A 13,791-nucleotide genomic window follows, 5' to 3' on the forward strand; every position below is an offset into this window, starting at 1 on the left:
CCCACTGCCTTCCCTATATTAAAATATCTCTCTGTATCTGGCTGCAAAAACATCATATCATCTGGAGGAGTTTTGCCACCTGCTTAGACTACAAGCTACACTTCCTCATTCCCTGGAAACCTGCCTCGAAGAACAGCCACAGGGCATGTCCAAACTCGGGAACTAAAGCAGTCCCTCTGCCATGTTGTTCTCTGCCTATCAACAGGGAAAACAGACACCAAAATACTAGTATATTTGAAAGAGAAATAGTTTGATGATATAACGCTGGACTCAGTTATTTGGCACTAGTCTAATGAGGCCAAATATAGAGCTGTGAAATGAGACACACAACAGTGTATGGAAGTTGAGGTGGCAGCTAGAGCTTTGTTACAACTGCAGCCGAAAGAGAGACCCTGCCTCCGGGGTGGCTTGGTTAGCTGCTCGGTGATGACTGGTATGATGGTGTGATGTCTGTGTGGCTGATGCATGGAGCCATGGAGACAGAAGTGAAATCGCCTCTCTGCAATAAACCTCTCTGTGCTCAGTTTCTTTCTTGTTGACTTGTTTATTTATTTTTGGGATGAAGCTGCTGATTCCACTGAGGCTGAAGAAAGACAACACAAAGTTTTGGAGCTTCTACGGACAGAAAAGCTGATTCTAAAATTATCAGACCAGCGTTTTTGGAAGAAAACTAGCTTCCTGGTATAATGTCGGAATTATAAATTTGTTACGTGGAGAAATATAAAGTTGTGGAATTTCACCCAGCAGCGTATGGAGAAGGAAGCTTCCGCTAACTTCAAAATCAATTATAAAAGCTTTTGAATGAAAACCTAAGAGGCAGAAAATACTGAATAGAAAAGGGACTTGATGACATTTGTTTGTTCAACAAGAATAAACACTTGGCCAAAAGACATCTTTACTGCCGTCAAAAGTTTTTCTTCTCTGATACACAACATGACAAGTGATTGTCTCCCTGCCAGACTCCAGTTTGTACTGCTTCAGCACAGCAGAGAGCATAAAAATGTGTCTTATTTATAAAGTCGTGCACAAGAGGGGCTGAAGTTGTACTAATAAATCTTCATACTATTCTGTCGCTTTTTCTAGCTCTTTAAAAACACAACTTCATCTGTTTGCATTTTTCTTTATTTGTTCTTGTTGTTACTGATCATAGTTGATCTGAGTGAACAGTGCACTTGCGGTATCACTAATCAAAAAAGGCACACTGCTGTGCTACTTCTGATTATAATGTAATTCAAAGGAATTGCATAGATTTCTAAACTCTTAAATAAGACAGTCACAAAGAAGAGTAAAAAAACAACTATAAAAATATAATGCATGGTATACTCCATGTCTTTCTGCTTCAGAAACATGACCGACTTAAGATGGTTGTGGTACAGGTGCATTCTGGGCATGTTTTGTCTTCTCCTTTCTCCTTCTTTAACGTGCGAGTCAGCTGGTAACCCTCACCAGAGGGATTTCATCAGGTAACATGAACACGAGGGGGTCTATCAAAATCAAGATAATTGGGACTAACACAACACAATGATTCATTCCCACATATTCTATAAATAAATACAAGAGGAATCCTTCATGTGCAAATTATCTAGAGTAAATAGCACATAGTGTTATATATGATGTACTGCAACACTATAAGTACAAACAAAGTTGCAAAGATTAACTAAAAATGTGTACAATTAAAATACAATTTCTTTGCTATGATAAAATGAATATTCAGTATGACATAAGGTAACATTTACTTGGCTTTTTAGCTTATTCACAGTAGTCTCACATACTTCTCCACCTCTTTGGTTGTACCTTTAGGGGGTTGGGTGAAAATAGTACAGGTCCTTCATCTTGCCAGGTGCAGGGTGGTGGAAGGTGTTTTGACTGGAGCTCGACTTTGTTACTTGACTTACTTATCTCAGCATGTTATGTCGTACTTTGCCAGCTGTGAATACAAATAAGAGCCAGCATCAGAACAGCAAAAGAGTGTCTGTCTCACCTATGTGGGGAATTGTGCACAAAAAGGTCCTGGTTCTTTATTGCAGAGGTGGATAAAAGGTTTTAGGTTTTGGTTTTATTTCTGGCTTGCAGTAGCAGTGCAGCTCTGTAAATTTCCAACGATCTACGTATCTCACTCCAGTGCACCATTTGTTTTTGTGATCTTTACACACTGGTACGATGCATCTGGACTCCATGATGAGTGGAAAAAAAAACTTGTAAATGAACAAAATCCTAATAGATAAAAGATACATATATATATATAAAATGCTGGTCTTTGCCAACATGTCTGCTAAAATGGTCAGAAGCGTGGAAAACAAATTCCCCACCTGTCTTCCATAAACAGACCACCGCTAGCAGAAGCCCTCTGGGAAGTGCTCATAAAGGGAGAGGCCTGGGAGTGGCCTGGCAGGCATGGCGTGCAATGCATTGTGGTTGTCGCAGGTGTTTCTTTCTTAGAGCAATAGAGAAATATACAACCTTTTGCTCAGTTTCCTCTGGCTATAAGGCACCAAATTTGAAAATAATTGCACATATATTTGCCTACTACAAAGGTGACCTAGTTTTAAGAAATGGCCCCTTTTCCAGCTGTGAAATTCCCCCTAAAGAATTGTAATAGGATAATCGAGGTAAAGCACACGATGGACTGGAAAAAAAAAGCACTGTGCAGACAACTGGCCTCTACATAGTGTGTGGACCCAGGAAAACACTGCTTAAATGAATCTTTGCTGCTTCTGCTGTTGCTGCTTCTCCCTCTCTCAGTTCCTTTCTGTGTCTAGCACTGTACACGTTTATGACTCTGCAACCTAGCAACTAAATCTGCAGCTTATGTCTTTACATCATGAGTTGCACACCCACTTAGAGGCAGACAAAACTGAGCATGGGAAGCTGGTCTTAGTCAGACTCCCCTTGCATGTATGCACCGTGATGTGAAGCGGTTAGTGTGAATATTATCCTGCATCCTGGTTGTTAAGATTCCAAGTTTTGATATTTTTAATCCCTCAGTGATGTTCTCGCCAATCGTTTCTCAACACAAAGCGCAGGGGTTTTTGTATTTGATACACCGCAAAATAAATAGATAACTATTTAGCTGACCTTCACAAAAACAGTAAGTTCAACTGTGTTTGCTTTGCAGCTAAACTACACTCAGACCATCTGCCACAGGAGAGCCATACAAATGAACATTGATGACTGTCTGCTAGATTGATGAGAAGTGGTTTCTTTTCTCTTTGTCTTTCCCTGTGTTTCTCTCTGTGTCGGCTCTTTCAAACACACACACACACACACACACACACACACACACACACACACACACACACACACACACACACACACACACACACAGACACACTGAAGATTCTATTAAGATTAACCTGTATGAAATTGTACAAATTGAAAAACTGAAACTTCATCCTCAGCTCCAAATAAAGTGCACTATGCTAGAGGTTCTCCTTTTATCAGTTTGCTGAAAAGGAAGTCCTTGATTCTTTATCCTCAACGAAAAAAAAAAAAACGCCTCAGCAGTCTTTGAATACTTGCTAACCAACTAGGAATGTAGATGTCACTGGTGAATTTTATTTTTCAGAAGCGTGTTTCATGACCCTTACACTTACCCTTTATTTATATGGGTCATAAACTAAACAAATCCATTAAAAAAAATACAGTAAAGTATCACAGAGTCTTTAATGTATTTATTACCACATTTATCAGCGTCACTGTTCATGGTATGACTCCAATATCAATTTGCTTGGAATGTAAAGTCTATTCAAAAGTACTGTTTTTCAAACTATAAATATATATCACAACCTTTTTATTGCTACTACTCATGATTTTATTAATATTACTTCTATGGTTGCCAGAAAACAGCTGAAGTAATTTTTTAAATGTAGATTCATGGAAAAACTTTTGTACTTTGGTTTGCATCAATGTCCTAACACTGGCTTCTGACTTAGCAGTAAAGTACGTCAAACAGAGAGAGGGGGTCGTGTTAAAAACCTCAAATGTGTTCACAGATGAAGTGAGGTGAGCCTGCCTTTTTTTTGGTTTACTTTTCATTTTCTCCCAGCGTTGTGTGCACAGTTTGCCTTGCCTCTCCTCAGCCTGAAGATGGGGAAACCTTGGTATTGATCACCTCAGACAGAGGCTGAGGATGCATACATGAATTGCAATTGCGTCCTGCCAGGTTGGCAGATCATGAGCATGTCTGTGGACTGAAAAGCTGCTTCCATCTGGAGTCACTGCAGCAAACTTACCCAGGATCTGGAAGTAACATAAAGAAGACCTGAAAAGAAAAGGCAGGACTGACTCACCAGCAGAGTCTCACATTTGGATGAGATTAACAGTATTTTTAACTTCTGGCCATCTCCTGTGGAGTTCTCCAATGCATGAGACAACCTCTTTTACGAGGGGGGAAGATGTTAAGAACACTCTCCAAAAAAAAAGTTGTGGTTCCTTAGATAGTTCACAGACTAGTGAAATGTCCATAAAACAACTGTCCAAACAGCCATGTTTGGACCTGGACCTAGCAGCGTTAATGGCTGTCCCAAACCACCATTGTTTTAAATTGTTTATTACGCATTTAAATTTAATGTTCATCATGTCCTCTTATCGAGTCCAGATCCTTGGTTGGTCGGACAGTAGGTTTCTCCTTCACTTCCCACCTGACTCCAGAGCCCCTGCAGAACCCTGGCTTCTAGTTTATGAGGTTGTTGGCTTCATTACTGGTAGGACAGTATGGCTGGGCCACATGCAAAATACAATGTCTGCTGTTGCAGTGTCTTACAGTGTCCACTGATGATGACATAACAAAAATATAACCTAACTCAAACAGGTTATAGGAAGCTTTTCACAATTTCATTTAAGACCTTTCCCAGACCATGCAGGCATCAGGGACCTTAGTGATGCCTCACTGCACGCATTTACTTAAATGACAAGGGAGCCTGGCAGGCAAAAGTCAACACTGACTTTGGCCCTGCACCACATATGGCTGGGCAGTTTCTGTTGCTTTCAGGTCATATGTTTGGTGATGCTACCTAGCAAGCCTTGGAGAGCTGTGTCCACATTAACCGGGTGAGCAAGCACTTTGCTGGCCTGATTCAAGAGGCCCCCTAGCTTCCTCCAAGACCTGATGACCAGCAAAGGGAACCATCCAAGGACCCTAAAAGTTTGGGAACAAACTGAGACTGCTGCTGGACAGCCACTCTTATAATTAGTCCCTTGGACGATTAACCCTCTTAAAGGCTTCAGGGCCATTGTCATTTGCCAAATTTCAGAAGGGTAAAAATGACAATAGACAAGCACCTTAAAAAGAGCTACCATTTATCACACTGTGAATAACTAATTATTAGTTTTTAAGGTTAATACCCATATTGATATTTTAGAATTTCAAAAATTGGATAAAAAAGTATCAGCCAATATATATAATTCACATAGAGGCATAACAGTCATTTATGATGAGATGCATTTAATTTGTTTTTTAAAGATTTGTGATGAAGATGCATATTGTGTGTGTTATTTACAGGTGAAAATAGAAGGACAACTTTAATAAAAAGCTACCTCAAATATATCTTTGGCATTTCTGAACAGACATTTATTTTATTCATTACCTTTCATATTATACTGATACTGATATCTGTGTGGTGAGCCACTAAATCTCATATATTACAAGTCTAGTTCTAATCCAAAATATGTCTTTTTTAAATTTATTTTATTTATATTGTATTTTTACATTTTTTTAATGTGAAGGACATACCAGTTCAAAGTACTCCCACCTGGGATATATTCACAAGATGCATGGCAGCTGCACTGGCCCTGCTGCAGGCAAGGGGGATACGAATTCTTCCATTTGTAGATGACTGATTGTTGTGGACAAGGACGCAGGCAATCAGAGACACAGAGCATCAGTGTCGCTCATCACCCATGATACGCAGCAGACCAGTGTTCATCTGTATTTCTTTTGATTCTTACCCACGTGGATAACACTCTTTTACTTTTTCTGAATTATAAATAAATAAATTAATAAATAAAAGCGCTGCTCAAAAGTCTTTGCTGAACCGAGTGGGCATGTTCATGGCTCACTCCTCACTGGTTCCATTGAACCCTCAGCCACTTTGGCCACTTGAGATCAGACATTGACCGGTGTGGACGGAGCCCAGTGGCACAGATTAGCAGAGGGTCACGGTTCAGTGTCCCATTTCCCTGCAGCCTTATCAACATAAGAACATGTACTGTAAACCTGACAGAGATGTGTTGGCCTTCTGATTCCAGATTCCAAAAGAGATATCACCTGGGTGTCCGAGTTTCTTTAGGTGAGCATTTACGTCACCAAGATCTCTCTATAAGGATGTGACAGGATACCCAGGTGCAATTCTGGAAGTCATGGAACCATAACATTTGTGGCATAACATTTGCATCCATATGTTTGCCTTGAGAAATTACATTATACACACCAAGTTGAGGTCCTACATTGAATTTATTTTTGGCTGTGTTGTGTGTCGTGTATCGATAAAACGTCAGTGGAGAGGACGAGTGGTGGCTTATTATGATAATGTGACCTTATCTGCTTGACTGACCTCTGCTTATACTGTTGAATAACAGACATGCATGTTCACAATTTATGTCAAATTTAACATGCGCCATTTAGTCTGGTTAAGAAAGAGATTAGCCCTGAAGCCTGTGCTTGTATTTTTAAACTGATGAATAAAAAAAATAGCCCTGACCCAAGATTACACAACTACATTTTTTTTAACAGCCTCAACAGCATGGCTGACATTGTTTTCACCTTGTCTGTGTGTGTGTGTTATAATGTAATAATGTGGTCCTGGAGATACCTACTGTCTGTCTGTGGAAAGATTTTGATTCTGATAGCTTCACAACTGTGCAAGATGCAGTCACGAAACTTTACAGGTGTGTAGTTGAGATCAAAACGAAGGCCAAGATTGAAGATGGGTGGTTGCTCCCTTTACATAAACACTTACTGTTCACTATTCTAGCCAATTTCAAATCATTTTAAGTAAGTTAAGGATACCCTATACAGTGTGTGCTTCTGTTATAATATAGCAGCAAGAGATTCACAAGCACATGTGAAATAGTTACAAGTTAAAAAGTCAAGCTTTAACTTTGTGTTTGACCAGGAGAAAGTTATTTTCAGTAATATTTTACCATTCAGATAGATGGCTGACTGACTCATTCAATCATTTCATTAGTAAATGATGCATCTGAACATTTTTTTTATCCACTGTTGGCCATCAGCATTCCTCCATCATGTTGAATTTAGCAAAAATAATGTTACTGTGTTAAGCTCCTCCTGGATTTTCTAACCATCATCTGTGCAGTTTTATTTTCTCTGTCCTATGCTATTATTCTGTTCCCCTCAGCGGGTAAACACAAATTCATGAATGACTGATGACATGAATTACAGGAATAAAATAAATAAATAAATAAATAAATAAAATAAAGGTGATGCATCCTGTATTTGTAAGCTTGTACAAAATAGCTTACAAATACCTGGTCGCTGCGAGGACAGCTTAGTCATTACTTTCTTCTTTTGGGACAATATGAGTTAATGGAACTGTCCCTAAATCCTGCCTGTACTCACAGCACAAAATGTTGAATGGGCAACACGCTGCTATCCTCTATATGCTGTGTAATTTCTCCTTGCAGAACTCAAATAAGCTTTGAAATGAGCTACTATTGATTTCTGCTGCAGCTTGAGTTGTCTTAACAACTGATGTCATGATTCATGACATTTTCAGCGGTTAATTAGAAATGCTTTTAAAAAGTGCAACCAGTGGAAGTGAGGATTAGTCATTCCCCTTTGTCCTGCTATATGATCGACCATTATAGTACTTTGTGGTAAGTGTTCAGTTGGTTGTGGCTGAAGAAAGTCATAACATCAGTGACTTCGGTCACTTAAAATTTACCCTGTGGGTCTGAAGAAATTAATATCCTAAAATAACGACATTGAAATTTGTAGACAGCGGTATTCTGAGGCATATGGCTTCAGATCTCAACTGCTGCTTTTTAATTTCAGCCATCTAAGGGTGTGATTTTAGACTCTGGAACCAGACAAATATAATTATCAACCTAGTAGGATATAAACCCGGTGGGATTCTGTGTCTCGGGGGCTGTGATTGAAAACCACAGACACCCAGATCTAATGTAGCAGCACCACACTCAGAGCCACAGCCAGATCACATGATCTAAGAAATATGACAAAGACCAGGTGACTCACTTGTTTTTAAAGAAATGGTGACTCTGCAAACTTCAGCACAAATGAGCTATGGAGATCAACATTTACTCAGCTTTGGTTTTCATTCAGGGAAACAAGTGTCAGTATCTTTAAAGGAATGGTTTGACATTTTGGGAATGCACTTATTTTCTTTCCTGCCAAGAGGAAGATGAGAAGATCAATTCCACTCTCATGTCTATGCATTAACAATGGAGCTGGAGCTGGGAGTCGATTAGCTTGGCTTAGTTTAAAGAGCAGGAGCAGGGGGAAGCAGCTAACCTCACTCACTCCAAAGTACAACAATAATAGCAGTACATCTGAAGCTTACTAATTAACACAGTGTATTTCTTCTTTCTTTCGTTTTTTCCCCTTTGTTTAATCTGTACACAAAACAAAATGTAATAAAGACAAGTTGTGGTTTGCTGGGTCGTGGGCAGTAACTCTTTCTTGGCGATCAGCAGCTGGATGCAGTGACTCCCTGGAGTCTTAAGGTTAATTCATGGTTTCTGCATCTCAAGGGCCTTCAGGGTCCATGTGACTCGAATTTCATCATTGGTCCAGGTTTGCGAGAGTCCACCTGAGCTTTTGTGTGGACATCTGTGCGCAGTTCAAGATTTGTGACCATGAAGAACGTCCACATTACAAGAGTGCTGTCTGCACATGAAGCAGAAAAGTGAAGTATATGTGAAGTATGTGTGACCTGTAGAGCCCACCCTAGGTCTGATTCTTGTTTTCTTTTTCTTTTTTTTTTTTTTTGACTTTTGCACATTCAGCCAAATACAACAGAAATTTTCCTGTGAAAACACGAGGGACATTGTTTCTTTGAAGACAAATTGCTGAGTCTTTCAAATTATAACCATATTTACATAATTCAAGCTAAGATGAGACATACATTATTGTTACTCTGGGGAAACATTTCTAGGGATAAGCATCGCTGGATTACATAATATTCGTCACACATTCAACAATAAAACAAATAGATGCATAAAATTGCCAGATGCCAATGAAAATAAAATAAACAATAAAAAAAACTTACTAAAACAAACAAAAAAAACCCCCACAAACTACAGAAGCACATGAGCTCAGGGTCACATGCAGAGCGATGCAGAAACAGTCGACTGGTCAAAAATTAGTTAAATGTAATCAGCAAAAATTGAAATAATCAATTTACTGTATAAATCACTTATGAGGCATCATAGCCAAACTTTTACTGGTTTCAGCTTCTCACATGGATTGGCTGCTTTAGTCAGTTCCAGACCCCTGTAAATTGTTTAACTTTGGGATTCAGACTGTTGGTAGAAAAAAAAAGAAAAAAACAAGAAAGAAATCTAATGACATCTCCCTGGGCTCTGGGAAATTGTGGTGGTCTATTTTCTTTTTTTTTTAACTACTTTCTGGCATTCATAGACTAAACAATTGATTTATTATTTATGGCAGATTAAGTGATAGTGGGAATAATCGTCAGTTGCAAGCAAGTACATGCACCGTTGATGGAATCCAACTGACATTCATTAAAAAGCGGTGTCTTGAAATTAAATCTAGGCTACTCAAGTGGGCACTTTACAAATCAACCATAATGTTGCATTTCTGAAGTGAGCTGAACTATAATGAACTGAGCATTTCAGTTCAATTCAGTCTGGTGATTTGAGTGTTTTAATATACACTTTCAATGCAGCATTTCCTCCACAGCTTCTCTCCTCCTCTACGACTTCAGTTCCCGACTTCATACATCTCTGAGGAAGTTGATATGTTCTAGCTATGTTCAATCAAAAGGTGGAAGAAGGGGAATATATCTATGCCTGCCGAGTCAACTGGTTGATCAACGCAGACAGGAGCGTGTCAGTGATCATGCCATGTCTGGTGGTTTCACAGCACTGTGAGCTCCTGGTAGAGATGCTCTTATCTCTGCCTCTTGAACAAAGAGTCTCTTGAATGTTGGTGCAAAATAATGAGTCTAGAAACAAGCCTTTGGTCTTTGCTTGTGAGGGACAGACACCGAAAAGCTAATGTTTGATGTTTCAGAAAGGCGGAAAAATGGTAATTTGTCAAACTCGGCTGTAGCTGAGTTAAAGAAACGCTGATGTTATCTCATCTAGTCTGCATTTTTTGCATTATTAGAACAAATACACGGCTAATCACAGCCTAGAAATGCACTTTACATCACCAATCAATTTTAACACAAATTTAACAATGGAAAAATGGGTTTAAAGTCTGGATTCTGCATTGAAAATCAAAACGTCTCTCACTCTTCTCTTCTTCAGAGGGGTGACTCTCCCATGATAATTTTCAGACAGTAATGGCTTACAACAGCAGGGGTGATGTGATAAAGAAAGATGGCTGCCTAGTTGAGACATTTAACATTTGTTATTCACAGAACAAGATTTTGTTGTCCTAGATATGACAAAAAGTTTTCACCACTGAACTTAAACTTGCAGCTGCACAGCAACACACAGATCCTTATCCCAATCACATCAAAACTATAGAGCACTAAAAAATTTAGAGAAATCTGATGCCAACTTTAATCCTCAAAGAAATAAACGTAGGAATGTCACAAGAGGAAGCCCCCTTTTCTTGCCTTTCCTCTCACAGCCAATGCGCTTTTTTAAAAACTTTTAAAGCAACAGTATACGAGTCTGCATCATGTAGAATATTAATAGTTACATGAAGCAACACCCCAAATTCACACAAACATTACCTCAGAGAAGATACGTTCATGAGTTAGTGTCATGCTGAGCTCAAAGAGACAAACCCGTAACCAACTGAAATAAAATAATTTCATCATACACACCTGCAGGAGGTCCCGATTTTTATGGAAAAATAAAACCCAATATATCAAAAAGATCACAGTGAATTAAGGAGCATGATAAGTACCAAATTTCAGAATTCAGAGGTTAGGGTTGGAACTTTTATGATTAAATGGTAGATATTTAAAACCATTTATTCCTCACAGACAAAGTCTGTGCGGTTTCAAACACCAAGGTCAGGAGGCTGAGGCTGAGTTTCTTTTAAGATGCAGTTTTGAAGTAACCAAGGTTGAAAAATGAAAATGAATGAAAAATGACATTTACTGATAAACATTCTCCTCATGGATCAACCATATGGTGTATATGGTGTATTATTATATTGGTGTATGGAAGGCATTTTGTTTGTAAATGATTTATTGGATTGCAGTGCTAACCCTTTGGACACCATGGCTTTTTTCTTTTTTTTTTTTTTAAGATTACTATAATTTTAATTGTACTCACAGAGAATAGTAAAATTTGTAAAGTGATCCCCTTTATTGCTGATTCAGTTAATCCAAAACACCTTTATGCATTCAAGTGTTAAATCAGTGTTGCCAAATTTAGTGATTAATGATTGTAATTTAAATGAACCCAAACGCATTAACAGGTGCGTTAAGTGTTTCATGATTATAACAGAGCATTGTATTGCACAAGTGCCTGATATGGAAGTTTATCTATTATGGATAAAGCATATTCTAAATGTATTAAATGGCCTATTTCCCCAAAGGTCAAAGAAACTTATATCAAAATAATTCATGAGGTTCACCTGGCTGCAGAATCTCTTACAAAAAGGTTCAGGTTTGAAGTAGATCCTTGTACCCTTTATTATGTGACAGACAAAATTTGAGCTCTCAAACGGGTGCACTGGACGGGAAAATGACACCGGTGTTGGTCTGAAACTAGCAAACACACCTGTGTTGTACTTGGTGCTGCTTTGCTCCGGGTGTGAGATCAGGCCCAGTGTCATTTTTGAGCATTTGCTGAAATGACTGATGACTGGTGAGGACAGTCTCCTACCACTGAGATAAGTGAGATAATCGGATATGATTTGTTTTAGAGAATGGACCAATGAAGCTGAATTTCAGACCTTCAGCCTGACCTGCCTCTGCCTGCTCACCTAATCACCTGCCCTTTCACTGCTCTTCCTCCAGCCCTTACATGACATCTCTTTGACCTTCCTCCTCCTCATCACTGGCATCAAGGCCCTATCTGTGGTCAAGAAAGAGGAGGAGGAGGAGGAGGAGGAAAAGGGGTGGTGAGCTGCTGATTTACAGCCCCACCTCCTTGTGACTGTGGCTCCGGGCCACCGTCAGACCTCCAATCAGGCTGCTCCCTGAGCTTGTTAAATGAATTTTATAGCTCTTGTCACTCCTAGTCTCAAGTGTCTTTCCTGAGTGTGCTACACTTCACAAAATGTTCGAACCAGATTCGGTTTTAAGACATGTGGAAAAACTCTCTGAAATGCAGTAGAAGCTGAGTGCTTCCTAATAGCGCTGCACGGTATATAAAGATGCAAAAGGTCAAACCTGGAGGAGTTTCCAGGAGAAGTAAGTGTGATTGCAAATATGTGACTGTGGCTCAAATAAATTGAATAGGTCTGACATTCAGAGGAGCACTGACCCATAAAAGATTATTGTGATACTGTCAGTTTGACCACACATTACCGGATACCATAGCTGTTTCGCCCACAGCGGGAACAAACAACTAGTTAGACTGGAAAGCATGCTGTTTTGAATCTCGGTTGCTCACTTTGCATCAAGATCTTTTCAGTTCTTCTTGAAATATGGCTTTCTGTTAAACATGCACACTGCTTTTCAAAATTATCCAAAGAGATTAAAGTCAGATAATTACAATATCAAAGAAATTACTCTCCTGGAGAGAGTGTTTTCTTTCTAAAGTACGTGAAGCTCTTTAAGAGATGGTTTGAATTTAAAACAATCTTCCCTCTGGTAAGTAGCCTAAACTGTCTGACTCATAGCTGAGATTTCAGTGAAATGAAGGACAATGAACAATACGATATGTGGCCAAAAGTAAGTGAAAACCCAAACCTAATACCCATTCATGTGATCGTTAAACTTCTAATTCCAATTTTGTTCCCCTGCATAAACTAAAAGCCTGACCGGAGACAGCATTTACTGTTTGTATTTCCTCACTTTGAAATGAGTACATTCAGTGTCATACTTGCATAAAACTTTTAGTAAGTCACCACAGTCACTACGCTACACTGACAAGGCTAAACCGAAAGTCAAGTCAGGACAGAGCTATTCCTTATAATGATCACACTTTTATAATACATCTTTTTTCATTTCTTGTGCCTGAATCACCTGAAGTAAGTACCAACTTCAAGACTGAACACCATTCCAGGAATTAATCATGGTATGAAACGATTAAAGGTGTCAAAGTGTTTAACCTGTTTCTTTGTACAATGAAATTCTTCCTTTGCTGTCCACACTGAATGACAAACAATGCACACAAAATAAATTCTAAAAACACTATAGATTCTAAACAGCATAAAATAAAATAGAGCGTGATCAGGTGGGACTGAAATAAAATATTTCAAAGTCCCATGGGCTGTGGATATAACTTCAACTGAGTGTTTCAAATAAGAATAGAATAATAAGATGCAGTTACAGCTATTTATGATCATATAAAATCCAAAACATATTAGGGCTTAAAACAGCCATTTTGCTTTCTTGTTTGGACAATGACCTGCTCCCTAATGAGAGAGACAGAGTCCGAAACGTTTCACGACAATAGAATATCTTTTTTAAAAATGAGGTAAAGCCTGTCCAACAGCAT

The sequence above is a fragment of the Toxotes jaculatrix genome, chromosome 16 (assembly GCF_017976425.1).
Source record: "Toxotes jaculatrix isolate fToxJac2 chromosome 16, fToxJac2.pri, whole genome shotgun sequence".
NCBI lineage: Eukaryota > Metazoa > Chordata > Actinopteri > Toxotidae > Toxotes > Toxotes jaculatrix.